The 20,484-nt window shown below is 38.2% G+C and overlaps 1 long non-coding RNA gene across 2 annotated transcripts in view; it reads left to right on the plus strand.

Moving 5' to 3' along the window:
* Nucleotides 1-20,484, plus strand: part of LOC102164643 (uncharacterized) — a 1,014,431-nt gene that overhangs the window by 598,099 nt on the left and 395,848 nt on the right. For both annotated transcript variants that reach the window (XR_014820091.1, XR_014820092.1), the window contains exon 4: nucleotides 10,884-11,046. This is a non-coding gene — a long non-coding RNA (uncharacterized LOC102164643). The remainder of the gene's footprint in view (nucleotides 1-10,883; nucleotides 11,047-20,484) is intronic.

The raw sequence follows: 20,484 nt of genomic DNA on the forward strand, positions 1-20,484 counted from the left end.
TTTGTTTTATTTTGTTTTTTGTTTTGTTTTTTCTTTTTGCCTTTTTTAGGGACGCTCCTGTGGCATATGGAAGTTCCCAGGCTAGGGGTGGAATCGGAGCTGTAAGCCACCAGCCTATGCCAGAGCCCCAGCAATGTGGGATCCGAGCCACGTCTGCAACCTACACCACAGCTCACGGCAATGCCAGACCCTTAACCCACTGAGCAAGGCCAAGGACCGAACCTGCAACCTCCTGCTTCCTAGTCGGATTCATTAACCACTGTGCCATGACGGGAACTCCACTTCTTTGTATTCTTAATGGCCTTCATTTTAAAGTCTATCTCTGATATGAGTATTGTAACCCATAATAATAAGTGGTGAGAATGGACATCCATGTCTTGTTCCAGATTTTAGTGTGAAGGCTCTCAACTTTTCTCCATTGAGTATTATATTTGCTGTGGGTTTGTTATAAATGAATTTGATTATGTTAAGGTATGTTACCTCGATACCCACTTTGGTAAGAGTTTTTATCATGAATGGATGTTGGACTTTGTCGGATGTTTTCTCTGAATCTATTGAGATGATCATGTGGCTTTTGACTTTTCTTTTGTTAATGCGGTGTATGATGTTTATTGATTTGCATATGTTGCCTATTCATCCTTGTGCAACTGGGATGGATCCCACCTGGTTGTGGTATACCATCTTTTTGCCATGTTATTGGATTCAGTTGGCTAAAATTTTGTTGAAAATTTTTTTGTCTTTATTCATCAAAAATATTGGCCTATGGTTTTCTTTTTTGGTGGTATCTTTGTCTGGTTTTGAAATTAGGATGATGGTGGTGTCACAGAATGTCTTTGGGAGTGTTCCTTCTTCTTCAACCTTTTGAAAAAGTTTAAAGAGAATGGGTATAAGTTCCTCTTTGTATGTTTGGTGGAATTCACCTCTGAAGCCATCTGGTCCTGGACTTTTGTTAGTAGGGAATGTTTTATGACATACTCAATTTTGTTTCTAGTGATTGGTCTGTTAGTTGATCTATTCCTTCTTGATTCAGTTTTGGCAGGCTTTAAGCCACTAGAAAGTTGTCCATTTCTTCTAGGTTGTCAATTTTGTTGGCATATAATGGTTTATAGTATTCTCTCATGGTTTTTTGTATTTCTGTACTATCTGTCGTGACTTCTCATTTTTCATTTCTTATTTTTTTTTGGGGGGGGTGCTTTTTCTCTCCTCTTCTTGGTGAGTCTAGCCAGAGGTTTGTCAATTGTCTTTACCTCTTCAAAGAACCAGCTCTTGGTTTTATTCATTTTTTCTATTTTTTAATCTCTATTTTGTTGATTTCCTCTCTGATCTTTATGATTTCCTTCCTTCTTCTGACTTTAGGTTTTGTTTGTTCTTCTTTTTCTAATTCATTTAGGTGGTGGGTTAAGCTGTCGATTGGAGATTTTTCTTCTTTTTTGAGGAAGACTTCTTTTGCTATGAACTTTCCTCTGAGCTCTGCTTTTTTGGCATCCCAGATTTTGAGCGGTTGTGTCTTCATTATCATTTGTCTCAAGGTATTTTTTAATTTCCCTCTTGATTTCCTCATTGACCCACTGGTTTTTAGTAGCATGTTGTTTAGTCTCCATGTAGTCAGTTTTTTCTCATTTCTTCTCCTGTGGTTGATTTCTCGTTTCATGCCATTGTGGTCAGAGAAGATACCTGAAATAATTTCTATACTCTTAAATTTGCTGAGGTTAGCTTTGTGCCTCAGTCTGTGATCAGGTCTTGAGAAGGTTCCATGTGCACTTGAGAAGAATGTGTATCCTGATTTTTTTTGGATGTAATGTCCTGAAAATGTCGATTAAGTCTAACTTTTCTATTGTGTCCTTTAGGATCTCAGTGGCCTTATTGATTTTCTGTCTAGAGGATCTGTCCATTGATGTGAGTGGGGTGTTAAACTCTCCTGCTATGATGGTAGTCCCATCAATTTCTCCTTTTATGTCTGCTAGTATTTGTTGGAGGTATCTGGGTGCTCTTATATTAAGGGTATATATATTCACAATTGTAATATCCTCTTCTTGAATAGATCCTTCAACCATTAAATAGTGTCCTTCTTTGTCTTTCTTTATGGCCTTCGTTTTAAAGTCTATTTTGTCTGATATAAGTATTGCAACTGCTGCTTCCTGTCTTGTTCATTGGCATGAAATATCTTTTCCCATCCCCTCACTTTCAATCTATATGTGTCCTTTGCTCTAAGGTGAGTTTCTTGTATACATCAGATTGAAGGTTTTTGCTTTTTTATCCAATCTGCCACTCTGTGCCTTTTGATTGGAGAATTCAGTCCATTGACATTTAAGGTGATTATTGATAGATACGTATTTATTTCCATTTTAAACCTTGTTTTCAAGTTGATTTTATGTTTCTCTTCTCTTCTTTTCTTTTTTGGGCTTGATAGTTTCCATTTATTTTATGCTTGAATACTTTTCATTTTTTTGTGAATGTAGCGTTTGGTTTTGATTTGTGGTTGCCCTGTTTTTTAAGCACATTAAACCCTTTTTATATCTGCTTGCTTTTGCCTGATAGTCGTATAGGCTCAGACACATCATTAAAACAACAAAAAAAGAATGTATATTTTCTTACTTTCATTCCCCACATTGTATGATTTTGCTGTCTCTCTCTCTCTCTCTCTCTTTTTTTTTTTTAGCATCTTCATATTTAGATCTGTATGCTGGCTTATTTAAGTAATTGCTTTCCAGTTGTGGTTTCCTCCATCCTAATTCTTACTTTTTTTTTTTTTTAATTTAGAGAAGCCCTTTCAGTATCTCTTTTAGAATGGGTTTAGTATTGCTGTACTCTTTTAGCTTTTGTTTGTTGGACAAATTCTTTATTTTCCTTTCTATTTTAAATGATATTCTTGCTGGATTGAGTATTCTCGCTTGCAAATTTTTTCCTTTCAGCACTTTAAATATATCTTGCCACTCCCTTCTGGCCTGTAGTGTTTCTGTAGAGAAATCAGCTGATAGCCTTATGGGAGTTCCCTTATAATTAATGCTTTGCTTTTCTCTTGCCGCCTTTAGAATCCTCTCTTTATCTTTAACTTTTGCCATTTTTATTATAATATGTCTTGGTATGGGCCTCTTTGGATTCAGCTTGTTTGGGGACCTCTGTGCTTCCTGTATCTTGATATCAGTATCCTTTATATTTGGAAAGTTTTCAGCCATAATTTCTTCAAATATATTTTCAATCCCCATTTCTTTTTCTTCTCCTTCTGGAATTCCAATTTTGGATAGATTGGCCCACTTTGTATTATCCCATAGTCTCTTATATTGCTTTCATGCTTTTTCGTTTGGTTTTCTGTCTGCTGTCCTGATTGTGTGATTTCCATTATTTTATCTTCCACATCACTAATTTGTTCCTCTGCATTATTCGTTCTGGTCTTTATTGCCTTAAGCTCAGTTTGCATCTCTGCAAATGAATTTTCTAGTTTTTCTTGGCTCCTCCTTATATTTTCTAGTTCCTTTCTAAAGGAGTCTGCATTACTATTAATTCCTTCAGTATTTTCAATACCTCCCTTTTGAGCTCAATATCTGTCATACTGCAGAGGTCTGTTTCATTCTTGACTGCTTTAGGTGAATTCTCCTGTTTCTTTAACTGGGAATGGTTTCTGTGCTTCTTCATCTTGTTTGTGTTTTTCTTTTTCTGTGAGTTCAGGGAAGCCAAACTGTAGTTTTGACAGGCTATGTCTATGCAAGAAGCTATTGAAAGGCTACATCTATGCAAGAATACCCCTTTGTATTTTTGGGGGGGTTACTATTTATTTTTGGTGTGGGAGTTTGAATATTTGCTGTCTCTTTCTTTGGTGTGAGCAGGCTGTTATTCCCAGGATGCTCAGTATGTTTTCAGGGAGAAGGAGGCAGTGGGTAGGGCCAGCAGTCAGTGCCTGGTCGTTGGGCTCTCAAGAGCAGCAAAGACCTGTAGGAAGGTGGCGAAGAGTACTTCTAGTTGCAGGACCCTGGGAAGTGGTAATATGCTCTAGGCAGATCTTCAAGGTGACCAGAGCATTTGGCAGTAGCAGTAGCAGGGTACGTGAGTTCCCAGGGGAGTGAGAAAAGCAACAGCTTGTGTTTGATTGCAATGCCCTCTTCCGAGGTGATTAGAACCGCAGGTGGTGCCTCTTCAGGGACCCTTATTGGGAGCAGGCCATGACCATCTCTAGAGTCAGTGATAACTGCAGTGGTTTGCCCCTGTCACCTGTAGAGCATGCATGAAGCAACCTATCTCACTTAGCCCACATATGAGGTGTTGTAAAGGGTGCTCCTAGTTGCAGGATCCTGGGAAGTGACATAGGTCAGGCGTATGGATATTGCCTGGAATGTTTGGCAGTGGCAGCAGCAGGGCGGGTGTGTTCCTGGGGGTGCGAGAGCACCAACAGGTGGTATTCAGTCACAGTGCCCTCCTCTGTGGTGCCCTTTAGATGATTGGGGTGATTTTTGTTCAGGTATCTCCAATGGTAGTGGGCCACACCCACCTCTGGAATCAGGGATAACTGCGGTGGTTTGCCCCTGCTGCCTGCAGACCATGCAAGAAGCACCCCATCCCACTTATCCCACTCAGGAGGTGCTGCACCAGTTGCTCCTAGTCTTGGGAAGGGACTGTGACCAAATGTCTGGGCATCACCCAGTGCATTTGGCAGTGGCACCTGCAGGGTGGGTGTGTTTTCAGGGGAGCGAGAGCAGCAGTGTATGGTGCTTGGCTGCAGTACCCTCTTTTTTTCTTTTTTGCCAACCCCTGAGGTGACTGGGATTGCAAGTGGAGCCCACTCACAGGCCCCCAGTGGTGGCAAGCCATGCCTCCCTCTGGCCTCTGAGATGACCACTGAAGTCTGTCCCTGCCACCTGTATATCATGCAAGAGGCACCACATTTCACTTAGCCCCCTTATACCCTTAGCCCACACATAGCCTGCACAAGAAGCACCTAATCTCCCCTAAATGAGCAAGAGGCTTCTCACTGTCAGTAGCCTCTGCAGAGCCCCACCACCCTCTAAGCCCGTGGGCATGCACATGCTGGAGCACAGGGAGTTTCCTCTGGCGGCCCACCCCTCCTCTTCTCCCCTCCCTAACAATGGTGCCTTTCATCTCCTCTGAGTACGGACCTTCTCTCAGGTGCCCTCTGTCATGGAGTTCCCCTCCTTAGCCCGTGGCACACTGTTCCCTCATGCCATCCCCAGTCCTTTCCTGGGACTGACCTCTGGAGCCTGAGTCTCAGTGCCAAGCCCCCGCCCGAACATCTCAGGCTGTGGTGTCCAGGCCTGTGGTTCAGATGGTCTGTGTGGCTCTCACTCTGCTTTGCTGATCTCAGTCCAGCTGCTGCGCTTTTCTTGGCGACTTTGAGGTCCCACCGACTCTGTTGATCTTTCATCAGTTAGGTGGCTTCCCAGGAGGTGGTTCCTTTTCTCCTTCACAGCTCCCTCTCAGAAATGTTCGTCCTGTCCTGATTCCTTTTCTTTTCTTTTTTTTTTCTTTTGTTCCACCCAGTTAGGTCAAGTGTTTCTTGCCCTTTTTGAGGTTTAAGTTCTTCTGCCAGCATTCAGTTGATGTTCTGTGCGAGTAGTTTTACATGTAGATGTGTTTTTTTGATGTGTTTGTGGGAGAAGGTGTACACTACCTCTTACTCCTCTGCCATTTGCTCCACCTCTGACACTGTCATTTCTATGGCTCTGGTTACAACTGTGATGCAGGTTTGGTCCCTGATCCAGGAACTTCTGCATGCTGTGGCTGTAGCCAAAAAGTAATAAAAATAATTGAAGGAAATACGTTGTAAATGTTCATGCAGTGAATGAAATGTGTTTTAGGTACAGACCTCACAATCATGTAAATAATTATACTAACTTAAAAATTCATGCTTCTAGTAACCAATCTACTCTATCAGTTCTCACTTTCTAAATGTTCTCTCATTTCTATTTCTCCTCCTCCTCTTCCTTCTTCTTCTCTTCCAACTCTTCCTTCTTTGCTTCTGAGTTCAGCCTGTAAAAGAATATGTTACACTTTGTTATTTTAGAAACATGCAGAAGATTACTGATTATCTTTAATAATAAAATCTTTCTACTGGATAGAAAACAATACCTTGATATTTTTTCAGGTAACACTAATAAACATTCTGTCTGCTCCAATACCTGAGGGTTCGGCTTTTTAAATACCTTTTTACTCATTAACATGCAGTAGCATATGGATAATTTTGTAAAACTTGAAGAAATTCATCCCCTAATGTAATTTTTATACCTTGTTTTTATGTTAATAAACATGTGTACTCATGTGGAAGTATTTGTTTTAAAATTTTACATGTATTTCATAAGAGAACAATTCCCATGAAATTGTGCATGTAAAATATCATCCCTGTTGACTATTCAAAATCATTTCTCTACGCTTTTCTGATTACAAAACATTTTATGGTGACATTTTTAAAAAAAATAGGAACCTTTTTGAAAGTAGAGAAACTTCCTAAATACTTAGAGACTGAATCTTCTTTTCAAGAAATAGCTTTGCAGGCTCTTTTGTTTGTTTTCATTTGATTATGACCACCAGGCAGTTGACTAGATATGGAAGTAAAATAATAATAATAATTTAAAATGCAGGTTAAAGGCTATTAATAATATCTATATTAATTTTGTTGATTTTTGCTAATTATCAGTGGTTGATTCCAGCTACAAGTAGCCATTGAACTGAAATTAAAGAGGACAAACCTGACAGGGATCTTGCTTAGAGCATGTTAGAGTCTAAAATAAATGACAATTAGTTCCCTCCTGATGGCAAGATATTTCACTCTAGCTTTTAGTCATGCTACAGCTTCACAGATTCTTGAGTGTATTTCATAGCTAATTTAGGATGAAATACTCAACCTTGGTAAACTGTTCATAACATTTATTCTATTATTAGTTTCAACTCAATATAGTTGATTAATAAATGTTCAAATATAGACCAAAATGTGTATAGTAAGAACAGCTGTATACATTTTATTTATTTATGTTTCTTTCTAAGGCTGCACCTGCAGCATATGTAAATTCCCATATTGAAGCTGCAGCTGCAGACCTACACCACAGTCATGGAAACACCAGAACCAAGCTGCATCTGTGACCTACACAGCAGCCTACAGCAACACCAGATCCTTAACCCACTGAGCTAGGCCAATGATCAAAGCCACATTCTCACAGACACTATCTCAACTTCCCAGCCTGCTGAGCCACAAAGGGAACTCTAACTTTATACGTTTTAAAATGGTAGTAACAGGTAACTTTCATAGTACTGGTCTTTTTTCTCTTTCAAATTGGCCTTCAAAGTATATCCCCCATAAACTCCTTCCTATATTAAAACTTTTACTTAAGGATATAGAGAAATCCATTCCCTCTCTCTCTCTCTGTAGATGAATTATTCAGTCCTTACTTTTCTGAGTATCTCCCAGTCTCTAAATTCATTTCCTTTGCTTTTCTTCCTTTGTAATAGTCAAAACTTATTTCTAGATTCTTAAAGATAGGTTCATCCTGATCTTGAAAGTAAATAAATTTATATGATGCGTGGAAATTTTCATCAAGGACTTCCATATGAATTCACATTCATAAATTCAATGACATTTGCTACTTAAATAAAATTAACAATATACACATCTAAGTTCGCATGGTAATTAATACTCAAGGGTAAATGATGTAAAGTTTTGCTAGTCCCCTGTTTTCATTATGTCACATTGCTTTTAAAAGAAATGTGTTCTTGTTAAAAAATTGCAAATGTAACCAAGAGCTTGTTTGTAACATCATAGCTAGCAAGCTGTTTGAAGTAAAGTAAAATTTATTCAGCTATATCAGTGTCCTTTCCAAAAAACTTAAATTAGGATATTATGTATATGGGGTAGAAGAAAAAATATGTCATTAACTTTCAGTTTCAGGTAAGGTACCATGAGACTAATTTCAAAAAAATTATTTTAACCTTTGCTATACTGGAAATTTAATTTATTTTCATTATGTGTTCACTTAAATAATTGTACTTAATATTATTTATAAAGTAGTATTAAATCTGAATACTTATGCCTTTCTCTAACATATTCTTTTCTATCATTAATTTGGAGTTTGGTGAGAAATGTACTTGATTTACTAATACACTCCATTTTTGGTTCACTGCTCCAGTTTATGTAAGAGAGTTAAATCATAAAATTATATGGTATGTGCAGCATAGAGAGATGTGATTCAAACAGCAAAAATAACTATCCAGAAAAAATAAATATATGCAGATTTTTAAAAAATATGCAAATATTTGCAGAGTTGTAACCAGGGTTTCATGTTATGATATGTACAGATCTTTGCATTCTAAGGAGGCCTGACTGGCTTGTGTAACACATTTTGAATGAGAATGAAATATAGATAAATGGAAATGATCAATTCTGGCTTTATTTTATTGACTCCTTTTTCCAGATGACCTTTTTTCCTGCTATCCAGAAATCTAAAAATTTTTATTTGTAGCTCTATTATTTTTCATTAATTTTTTCTCACTGTATATATATGTGTGTGTGTGTGTGTGTGTGTGTGTGTGTGTCCATGAGCAACCAAATCTAGATGAGTGGAAAAATTTGATGTGCTGATCACATATGTATGTTTGTGCTGTGGCCCTGGTTCAAGCCATACTTTGTTCGAGTGATATAATTCTGCCATTTATGTAATAAATAGAAACACCACCTGATAAATTCTTTACCCTGAAGTTCCTTAGTTTGCCTGAGAATATGAAAAGATTTTGAGAAAATTGGTTGTTATTCCTTTGCCTGCATTCTGATGAAATTAATAAGTTAGATAATTACATTTAAAAAAACTGTTTTGATTGCTCATGGAGCTTAATAAGTATTAATAAAAAATCAAAATTTCAAAGGACATTAAATCTCTAATATGGTATGTGAACTGCTCTTTAAAGATAATTTATTTCATAAAGATGCCAGCTCAAGGAAAAAAAAAGAGAAAGAAAAGAAAAAAACATAGTTTAGCTGTTTTAATGAATAATTAGATGAGAGGTACAAAAAGAAAAAAATAGAAAATGAGACAAGCAACTAGTATACATTCATATTAATACTTTTATTTATAAGTTTTATATACTATTCTTAGCATGTACCATTGATATTTAGTAGAAAATGAAAAAAATATTTTAAAGGTCTAAGTTTTATATGTTGATGATCATAGTGAATCTAAAGGGGGGTTTATTATCTTATTAATTTGGGTCAAAACCTTTATGCATTTATTCTAATAATAAGAACTATTATAGAAATATAACATTTTCACTTATATGAGGCTTACAGTTATTTTCTTATAAAAAGCATAATTATTTAAACTTTTAAAATTCCCTATATGACTCTATATGCCAATATATCATTATTTTCACAAAATATTTACAGTCATGAAAATATAAACATGTTTATTAAATTTTGTTATAATTACTGATGTTAAAAGAATGTTATGAACTTGGGTAAGTACTGTAAATCTTTTGGGATTTTAAGTCTCTTCACTTAACACTAGTTGGATAAATTTTATTTTATTTTTTTATAATGATTTTTGTTTTTACCATTATAGCTGGTTTACAGTGTTCTGTCAATTTTCTGCTGTACAGCAAGGTGACCCAGTCACCCTTATATGTATACATTCTTTTTTCTCACATTATTGTGCCCCATCATATGTGACTAGACATAGTTCCCAGTGCTATACAGCAGGATCTCATTGCTTATCCAATCCAAAGGCAATAGTTTGCATCTATTAACTCCAAATTCCCAATCCATTCCACTCCATTCCCTCCCTCCCCCTTGGGAACCACAAGTCTATTCTCCATGTCCATGATTTTCTTTTCTGTCGAAAGGTTCATTTGTGCTGTATATTAGATTCCAGATATAAGTGATATCATATGGTATTTGTCTTTCTTTCTGACTTATTTCACTCTGTATGAGAGTCTCTAGTTCAAATCCATATTGCTGCAGATGGCATTATTTTGTTCCTTTTTATGGCTGAGTAGTATTCCATCATGTATATATACCACATCTTCCTGATCCAGTCATCTATAAGTGGAGGTTTGGGTTGATTCCATGTCTTGGCTATTGTGAATAGTGTTGCAATGAACATGCGGGTACATATGTCTTTTTCAATGAAAGTTTTGTCTGGATATGTACACAAGAGTGGGATTGCTGGGTCATGTGGTAGTTCTATATATAGTTTTCTGAGGTACCTGCATACTGTTTTCCATAGTTGTACCAGATTATATTCCCACCAAGAGTGCATGAGGATTCCCTTTTCTCCACACCCCCTCCAGCATTTGGTATTTGTGGACTTATTAATGATGGCCATTCTGACTGGTGTGAGGTGGTATCTTGTGGTAGTTTTGATTTGCATTTCTCTAATAATCAGGGATGTTGAGCATTTTCTCATGTGCCTGTTGGCCATCTGTACATCTTCCTTGGAAAATGCCTATTTAGATCTTTTGCCCATTTTTCCATTGGGTTGTTGGCTTTTTTGCTGTTGAGTTGTATTAATTGTTTATATATTTTAGAGATTAAGCCCTTGTCAGTTGCATCATTAAGATACTGAGGCTTTCTCTGTGAGGATGTGGGTTCAATTACTGGCCTCACTCAGTGAATTAAAAATCTGGCATTGCTGCAAGCTGTGGTGTAGGTCACAGATGCAGCTTGGATCTGGTATTGTCATGTTTGGGGCATAAGGTTACAGCTGCAGCTCTGATTCGACTTCTGGCTGGAAAACTTCATATGCTGCAGTTTCAGTGGCAAAATAAAAACAAACAGACAAACAAAACTGTAATTGTACTAACATAAATGCAACAACTGATATAAAAGCATTTTGATTTCCCTCATAAAATACATTCATTCTTTCATAATTATATATTGTTCTGCTGGATCTTAGATAAACAATTGGCTTTCATGAAGACAACTTCTGGACCAGAATCATTCTTCAAATCCTGATTAATTCTCCTGGAACTAACAGCCAGACTTAAATTCATGGTGACAATGTTCCTTTACAATGAGAAGCTTGTTCTCTGGTGTGTCAACAGTTAAAGAGTCCTCAGGTAAGTCCTAGATTTGGGATATTTGAAACTGCCTTTATTTTTCTTTTAGAGGACTTCATATCTGACTGTTAGTATATAATGAGAGCCTATTGGTTTCCAATATGAGGGAAGAATAGAAACCATCTGTTTGTAACAAAACCAAGTGATTCCAATTAGTCTATTATAATAACCCAGAATATTATAGCTAACAGGGAATCATATACATAATACTTGCAAAAGGATTTAGTTATTATTCTAAGTATAAGAATATCATATAAAGTAAAGCATTTACAACTCTATGGGACCATGTTGTAAAGTGTGTGTTAAAACTGCCACCTTTGACAAAATATTTTAAACCCTACAAATAAGATTTTTTAGAATTTTAATTGATTGAGTGTTATTGCATTATCTTTTCACCTGAAGAGGAATATGACACTGTCCATCTTGAAAAGTTAGCACAGCTAAGCTATATTCAAACAATACCACTTACCTGAATATAATTAATACATTTTTTTTTCTTTTTATGGCTGTACCTATGACATATAGAAGTTCCCAGGCCAGGGGTTGAACTGTTGAGCCACAACAGGAACTCCAATACCACTATAGTTTTAAATTTTAATTCTTGCCCATTATTTTATGATGGGAAAATAAGAAAGAAATTTGTCTTTCCTCCTGAGTTTTCTCTTACCTTCTGAGCATATTATATTTGTGCAAGATGGAATAAAACAATTTTTGAATGATATCTTGTTTCAATTCACCACACAGAATATAGGAAAATATCAATAAGAGATTTTTTTTTTTTTCTTTTAGGGCCATACCTGTGGCATATGGAGGTTCCTAGGCTAGGGATCGAATCAAAGCTGCAGCTGCTGTCCTACACCATAGCAATGTCAGATCCAAGCTATGTCTATGACCTACACCACAGCTCACAGCAATGCCGGATCCCTAACCCACTGAGTGAGGCCAGCAATCGAACCTGTGTCCTCACAAATGCTACTCAGGTTCTTAACCCCCTGAGCTACAACATGAACTCCAAACAATATTAACATCATGAGCAGATAATATAAAACAAATAAAAAGATGATCATTCTGTAGATATATGACATATATTCATTAGCTTGTATTGAAAACATTACATAATGTTGGCCAAATAAACAAGTTGTCTTTATTGGGTATCTTAACTCTCTCTTAATCCAGGTGAGCTTTTGAGAGAAGAAAACTAAGAAACTATTCCAGGAATGATTTAATATTATTCAACTAGGCTATTGGACATCCAAATAAAAAATAACAAAGGGTAAACCAAAAACATACTGACGATGGTATTGAACACCATCGTTGTTTGGTATGTTTGACTTTCTGGATGGAAATGCATAGCACACCTATGGAGACCTTAAAGAAACACTACTGCTAAACTTGAATGATTAGCAGAGTTTATATAAAATTCACAAGCTAATGGGCCAGCAGTCAGACTGGGTCAGTCAGCAAGTAGCACGCACACTACATTACAGTCCACTAACTTGCACTAATGATATAAGAATTTGAAACATAAACAACAGGAAGTACCTTTATTTTCCATGTATATTTGCAATATAATCAATATAATTAAAGAAAGTATATAGATCAATTTCTCTATAATAGTTTTCTTCAAACCATTGTATTTAGATATAGAAAAGTAGAACTTGGAGTTCCCATTGTAGCTCAGTGGAAGCTAACCTCACTAATAACCATGAGGATGCAGGTTCGATCCCTAGCCTCACTCAGTGGGTAAAGGATCCGGCATTGCCATGTGATGTGGTGTAGGTGGCAGATGCAGCTGGGATCTGGCATTGCTGTAGCTGTGGCCTAGGCACAGCTGCAGCTCCAATTTGACCCCTAGCCTGGGAACCTCCATGTGTCACAAGTGTGGCCCTAAAAACACCAAAAATTGAAAAAAAAAATTGGAACTTTATTTCTATAACCAAGATTAAAGCTCAAATGATTAAATTTCCTGTAATTCAGATGTTTTCTCTGTTCATATTAGATTGATATACGTTGCTATAGCACTGCGAAGAAAGGGTAGTCAAGTCCTTAGCTATTTATTTTGTATGTGTAGGCATTAATTGTAGCATTTATATTTCTTAATGTCATATAGGGAGCTATTCATGTGAGTGCCTAATAATAATCATATATTTACATCAATCCATGGATCCATAAGATGTTTTCAGATATACAAAAGCTAAAAGAACTAATCGCCAGAGATCTACACTACAAGAAGTGTTTACTAAATCCTTATGGCTCAAGGAAAATTGTGTTATGTGGAATATTACCTTTAGAAAGAAATGGGTGGTGCTGAAAATAGAAACTACATAAATATATAAAGTTTTTCTTATAATTTAAAACCCATTAAATGACAATATCTTTTTAAAATTAAAATGAAAAACAGCATTAGTACAACTATCAAGAGGATAAATGTTTAAAGAAAATATTTTTAGTTCTTATACTATATTTGAAGTCACCTAAGTTAGAGTGTCTTATAAAAGCACTACATTTTTACTTCTGCCTACACATTTTATGTTTTTTTTTTTTTTTTTATTATATTCCCACTGTACAGCAAGGGGGTCAGGTCATCCTTAGATGTATACATTGCAGTTACAGTTTTTTCCCCCACCCTTTCTTCTGTTGCGACATGAGTATCTAGACATAGTTCTCAATGCTATTCAGCAGGATCTCCTTATAAATCTATTCTAGGTTGTGTCTGATACGCCCAAGCTCCCGATCCCTCCCACTCCCTCCCCCTCCCATCAGGCAGCCACAAGTCTCTTCTCCAAGTCCATGATTTTCTTTTCTGAGGAGATGTTCATTTGTGCTGGATATTAGATTCCAGTTATAAGTGATATCATATGGTATTTGTCTGTCTTTCTGGCTCATTTCACTCAGTATGAGATTCTCTAGTTCCATCCATGTTGCTGCAAATGGCATGATGTCATCCTTTTTTATGGCTGAGTAGTATTCCATTGTGTATATATACCACCTCTTCCGAATCCAATCCTCTGTCGATGGACATTTGGATTGTTTCCATGTCCTGGCTATTGTGAATAGGGCTGCAATGAACATGCGGGTGCATGTGTCTCTTTTAAGTAGAGCTTTGTCGGGATAGATGCCCAAGAGTGGGATTGCAGGGTCATATGGAAGTTCTATGTATAGATTTCTAAGGTATCTCCAAACTGTTCTCCATAGTGGCTGTACCAGTTTACATTCCCACCAGCAGTGCAGGAGGGTTCCCTTTTCTCCACAGCCCCTCCAGCACTTGTTATTTGTGGATTTATTAATGATGGCCATTCTGACTGGTGTGAGGTGGTATCTCATGGTAGTTTTGATTTGCATTTCTCTTATAATCAGCGATGTTGAGCATTTTTTCATGTGTTTGTTGGCCATCTGTATATCTTCCTTGGAGAAATGTCTATTCAGGTCTTTTGCCCATTTTTCCATTGATTGATTGGCTTTTTTGCTGTTGAGTTGTATAAGTTGCTTATATATTCTGGGGATTAAGCCCTTGTCAGTTGCATCATTTGAAACTATTTTCTCCCATTCTGTAAGTTGTCTTTTTGTTTTCTTTTTGGTTTCCTTTGCTGTGCAAAAGCTTTTCAGTTTGATGAGGTCCCATGGGTTTATTTTTGCTCTATTTTCTATTGCTTTGGGAGACTGACCTGAGAAAATATTCATGATGTTGATGTCAGAGAGTGTTTTGCCTATGTTTTCTTCTAGGAGTTTGATGGTGTCCTGTCGTATATTTAAGTCTTTCAGCCATTTGGAGTTTATTTTTGTGCATGTTGTGAGGGTGTGTTCTAGTTTCATTGCTTTGCATGCAGCAATGCTTGCTGAATAGACTTTCCTTTTCCCATTTGATGTTCTTGCCTCCCTTGTCAAAGATTAATTGACCATAGGTGTCAGGGTTTATTTCCCGATTCTCTATTCTGTTCCATTGGTCTGTCTGTCTGTTTTGACACCAGTACCACACTGTTTTGATGACTGTGGCTTTGTAGTATTTCTTGAAGTCTGCGAGAGTTATGCCTCCTGCTTGGTTTTTGTTTCTCAGGATTGCTTTGGCGATTCTGGGTCTTTTGTGGTTCCATATAAATGTTTGGATTGTTTGTTCTAGTTCTGTGAACAATGTCAAGGGTAATTTGATAGGGATTGCATTGAATCTGTAGATTGCTTTGGGTAGGATGGCCATTTTCACAATATTGATTTTTCCAATCCAGGAACACGGAATATCTTTCCATTTCTTTACATCTTCTTTGATTTCTTTGATTAAGGTTTTATAGTTCTCGGCATATAGGTCCTTTACCTCTTTGGTCAGGTGTATTCCGAGGTATTTGATTTTGTGAGGTACAATTTTAAAAGGTATCATTTTTTTGTATTCCTTTTCTAATGATTCATTGCTGGTATACAGAAATGCAACTGACTTCTGAATGTTAATCTTATATCCTGCCACTTTGCTGAATTTATTAATCAGTTCAAGGAGTTTTGGGGTTGAGTCCTTAGGGTTTTCTAGGTATAGTATCATATCATCTGCATACAGTGACAGTTTGATCTCTTCTCTTCCTATATGGATGCCTTTTATTTCTTTTGTTTGTCTAATTGCTGTGGCTAAGACTTCCAAAACTATGTTGAAGAGCAGTGGTGAGAGTGGGCATCCCTGTCTTGTTCCAGATTTGAGTGAGAAGGCTTTCAGTTTTTCCCCATTGAGGATTATATTTGCTGTGGGTTTATCATAAATGGCTTTGATTATATTCAGGAATGTTCCCTCTATACCCACTTTGGCGAGGGTCTTGATCATGAATGGATGTTGGACTTTGTCAAATGCTTTTTCTGCGTCTATTGAGATGATCATATGATTTTTGACCTTTTTTTTGTTAATGTGGTGTATGATGCTGATTGATTTGCGTATGTTGAACCATCCTTGTGAACCTGGGATGAACCCAACCTGGTCATGGTGTATAATTTTTTTGATATGTTGTTGGATTCGGTTGGCTAAGATTTGGTTGAGAATTTTTGCATCTATATTCATCAATGATATTGGGCGATAGTTTTCTTTTTTGGTGGTATCTCTGTCTGGTTTTGGAATGAGGGTGATGGTGGCCTCATAGAATGTCTTTGGGAGTATTCCTTCTTCTTCAACCTTTTGAAAGAGTTTAAGGAGGATGGGCACCAATTCCTCTTTATATGTTTGATAAAATTCACCTGTGAAGCCATCTGGTCCTGGACTTTTATTTGTAGGGAGTGATTTTATGACCTCTTCAATTTCATTTCTTGTGATCGGTCTGTTCAGTTGATCTGTTTCTGCTTGATTCAGTTTTGGCAAGCTGTAAGATTCTAGAAAATTGTCCATTTCTTCCAGATTGTCAAACTTGTTGCCATACAGTTGTTCATAGTATTCTCTTATGGTTTTTTGTATTTCTGCTGTATCCGTTGTGATTTCTCCTTTTTCATTTCTAATTTTGGTTATTTGGGTTCTTTCTCTCCTCTTTTTAGTGAGTCTGGCCAGGGGTTTGTCAATTTTGTTCACCTTTTCAAAGAACCAGCTCTTGGTTTTATTAATTTTCTCTATTGTTTTTTGAGTCTCAATTTTATTGATTTCTTCTTTGATCTTTATAATTTCCTTCCTTCTGCTGACTTTAGGACTTTTTTGTTCTTCTTTTTCTAATTCGTTTAGGTGGAGGGTTAAGTTGTCAATTTGGGATCTTTCTTCTTTTTTGAGAAAGGCCTGGATTGCTATAAATTTCCCTCTGATCACTGCTTTCGAAGCATCCCATAGATTTTGAGAGGTTGTGTCTTCATTATCATTTGTTTCAAGGTAGTTTTTAATTTCCTTCTTGATTTCCTCATTGACCCATTGGTTTTTTAGTAGCATGTTGTTTAGTCTCCATGGAGTAGGTTTTTTCTCTTTGCTTTTCCCATGGTTGATTTCTAATTTCATGGCATTGTGGTCAGAGAAGATACTTGAGATAATTTCTACGCTCCTAAATTTATTGAGATTCGCTTTGTGTCCCAATATGTGGTCGATTCTTGAGAATGTTCCATGAGCATTTGAGAAGAACGTGTATTCTGCTTTTTTTGGATGTAGTGTCCTGAAGATATCAATTAAGTCTAACTTTTCTATTGTTTCCTTTAGGATCTCTGTTGCTTTATTGGTTTTCTGTCTAGAGGATCTGTCCATTGATGTGAGGGGGGTATTAAGGTCTCCTACTATGATTGTATTCTCATCAATATCTCCCTTTATGTCTGTTAATATTTGTTGTGTGTATCTGGGTGCTCCTGTATTTGGGGCATATATGTTGACAATAGTAACATCCTCTCCTTGGATGGATCCCTTAATCATTAAATAGTGTCCTTCTTTGTCTTTCTTTATGCCTTTTGTTTTAAAGTCTATTTTGTCTGATATGAGTGTTGCGACTCCTGCTTTTCTGTCATGTCTATTGGCGTGAAATATTTTTCCCCACCCTTTCACTTTCAATCTATATGTATCTTTTGTCCTAAGGTGAGTTTCTTGTAGGCAGCATATTGAAGGTTTTTGCCTTTTTATCCACTCAGCCACTCTGTGTCTTTTGATTGGGGCATTCAGTCCATTGACATTTAAGGTGATAATTGATAGATGATTATTTATTGCCATTTGAACCTCGTGTTCCAGTTGATTCTATGGTTCTCCATTTTTTTTTTTTTTTTTTTTTTGGTTGGATGGTCTCCTGTTATTATCTGCTTGAGTGTTTTTTTTTTTCATTTTTTGCAAATGCAATATTTGGTTTTGGCTTGTGATTGCCCTGTTTTTTAAGTATGCTAACCCCTTCCCATAATTGTGTGTTTTAGCCTGATGGTCCTGTAAGTTCAAACACTTCATTACTATATTAAAATTAAGAAGAGAGACATACATATAAACAAAAAGGGTTATTTACCTCCTGACATCCCTTGCCCACATTTTATGGTTTTGATGACTCTTTTTTATTTTTTCCTTTTTAATTTTATTTTGTTTGAAGCATGTTCATGATTAAATCTGTATGCTGGCTTATTTGAGTGACTTCTCTCTGATTGCAGTTTCCTCAGTCCTAGTTCTTCCTCTTGTTCTTCTTCTTCTTTTTTTTTTTCTTTTCTTTTTTCTTCCCTTTCCTTCCTTTCTTTTTGGTTTAGAGAAGCCCTTTCAATATTTCCTTTAACCTGGGTTTTGTGTTGCTGTATTCTTTAAGTTTTTGTTTGTTGGGAAAAATTTTTATTTCCTCTTCTATTTTAATTGATATTCTTGCTGGATAGAGTATTCTAGGTTGCATATTTTTTCCTTTTAGCACTTTAAATATCTCTTGCCATTCCCTCCTGGCCTGTAGTGTTTCTGTAGAGAAATCAGCTGATATTCTTATGGGGGTTCCCTTGTAGGTAACATTCTGTTTTTCTCTTGCTGCCTTGAGGATCCTCTCTTTATCACTAACTTTTGCCATTTTTATTATGATGTGTCTTGGTGTGGGTCTGTTTGGGTTCAGTTTGTTTGGGGCCCTCTGTGCTTCTTGTAGCTTGAATCCAGTATCCTTTAGATTTGGGAAGTTTCTTCAAATATATTTTCAGCGATAATTTCTTCAAATATATTTTCCATTCCCTTATCTTTTTCTACTCCTTCTGGAATTCCTATTATGCGTAGATTGGCCCGCTTTATATTATCCCATAGGTCTCTTATATTGCTTTCCAGTTTTTTGATTCGGTTTTCTGTCTGTTGACCAGATTGAGTGATTTCCATTATTCTATCTTCCATATCACTGATTCGTTCTTCTGCATTATTCATTCTGGTTTTTACTGCCCCTAGTTCAGTTTGCATCTCTGCAAATGAATGTTCTAGTTTTTCTTGGTTCCTCCTTATATTTTCTAGCTCCTTTCTGAGGGTATCTGCATTACTGTTCATATCTTCTCTTAATTCCTTCAGTATTTTCACTATTTCTCTTTTGAACTCCAGGTCTGTCAGACTGTCGAGATTTGTTTCATTGTTGACTGTTTTAGGTGAGTTCTCCTGTTGGTTTGACTGGGGGTGGTTTCTCAGCTTCTTCATCTTGCTTGTTGTTTTCTTTCTCCTGAGGGAGTTGTACTCTCCGTGATCGGGCAGTGTTTGCCTTGTCACTGCCGTGGAATATTTCCTGAGGGCTGGCGTTGTTGGTCAATCTTTTTTGAGGCAGTGTGGCTTTTCTGGAGTGTTGATGGGGCTAACAGTGTTTCTTTCAAGCAAAGGAGGACTTCCTGAGGGCAGACAGGACTGAGAGGTCCACACCACGATGGTAGCAGATTTCACTTGGTCATGCAGAGCTTGCTCTGGTGTTTTTAGGCTGTGGGGTTCTTGCAGGGGGTTGGCGGTGTTGGGCAGCTGCTCTTTAGGGGTGCATCACCCCCTGGGGGCTGGAGCAGCTATCTGGGGCACTGAGAACCTAAGAGGCTCTTCCCTAGGGCAGCCCAACTCAGAAGGGCAGCCTGAGAATGTAGGCGGATCTTTTCACAGTCTGGCTGAGCTTGTTGCAGCTTTTCTGGGCTGCAGGGGGTCCTGCCTGGAGCTGGCAGTCCTATGCAGCTGGTCCACTAGAGCATCCCCTGGGGGCTTGGGTGGGTAGCAGGGCCGTTGAAAACCAAAGAGGCTCCTCCCCGGGGCAACCCGACTCAGAAAAACCGTCCGAGAATTAGGCCGATCTATTCACAGCCTGGCTAAGCTTGTTCTAGCTTTTCTAGGCTGCAGGCCTTTTCTCGGGGGCTGGTGGTGTTTGGTGCTGCTCTGTGGAAGTGTAGCCCCTCCAAAGGGCAAGCAGGCCTGTGCAGGGTCAGCCCCTGTGGTGGTAGGCTTCAGGCAATTGTTGAGGCCAGCCCTCCTGGATGGCAGGCAGCCCCAGGTCCGTGAGAGCGTAGGGCGTGGCGGGGGTGGGGGGAGGGGATGCACTGGGAAGCACAGCTTTCAGCTAGCTAGCGGGCCTGTAAGCTTGCTGTGGCGTGGGGGGTATTCTATGGGGACCCACCCCTTCTTTTCTCCCCTCCCCAGCACGGGCGTAGACCAGGCTCTTCTCCCAAGTTCCCTCTGATGTGGCTTTCCCCTTCCCCACCCCTGGAGTATTGCTCCCTTCCTCTGCGACAGCTTTGTTTTCTAGTCTCCCAGGCAGTCTCTGCCCCGTCAACTGGTTTCTAGACCTCCCAAGCAGTTTCCGCTCTGCCCCGCCCCCCTAGCCCGGGGACTAATCTCTGGAGCCGAGGTCTCGGTGCCCAGCCCCCACCCAGGCGTCCCCTGGCCCTTTCTCAGGGATTAACCTTCGGAGGCGAGGTCTCGGTGCCCAGCCCCCACCCAGGCGGCGTCCCCCGGCCCCCTCTCGGGGACTAACCTTCGGCAGCGAGGTCTCGGTTCCCAGCCCCCCCCGCCCCCAGGCGTCCCCCGGCCCTTTCTCAGGGATTAACCTTCGGAGGCGAGGTCTC

Source organism: Sus scrofa, chromosome 11, assembly GCF_054392235.1.
Source record: "Sus scrofa isolate SSC_HxYL_T2T_F1_AM1 chromosome 11, Sscrofa_HxYL_maternal_Yorkshire_Landrace_v2.0, whole genome shotgun sequence".
Classification (NCBI taxonomy): domain Eukaryota; kingdom Metazoa; phylum Chordata; class Mammalia; order Artiodactyla; family Suidae; genus Sus; species Sus scrofa.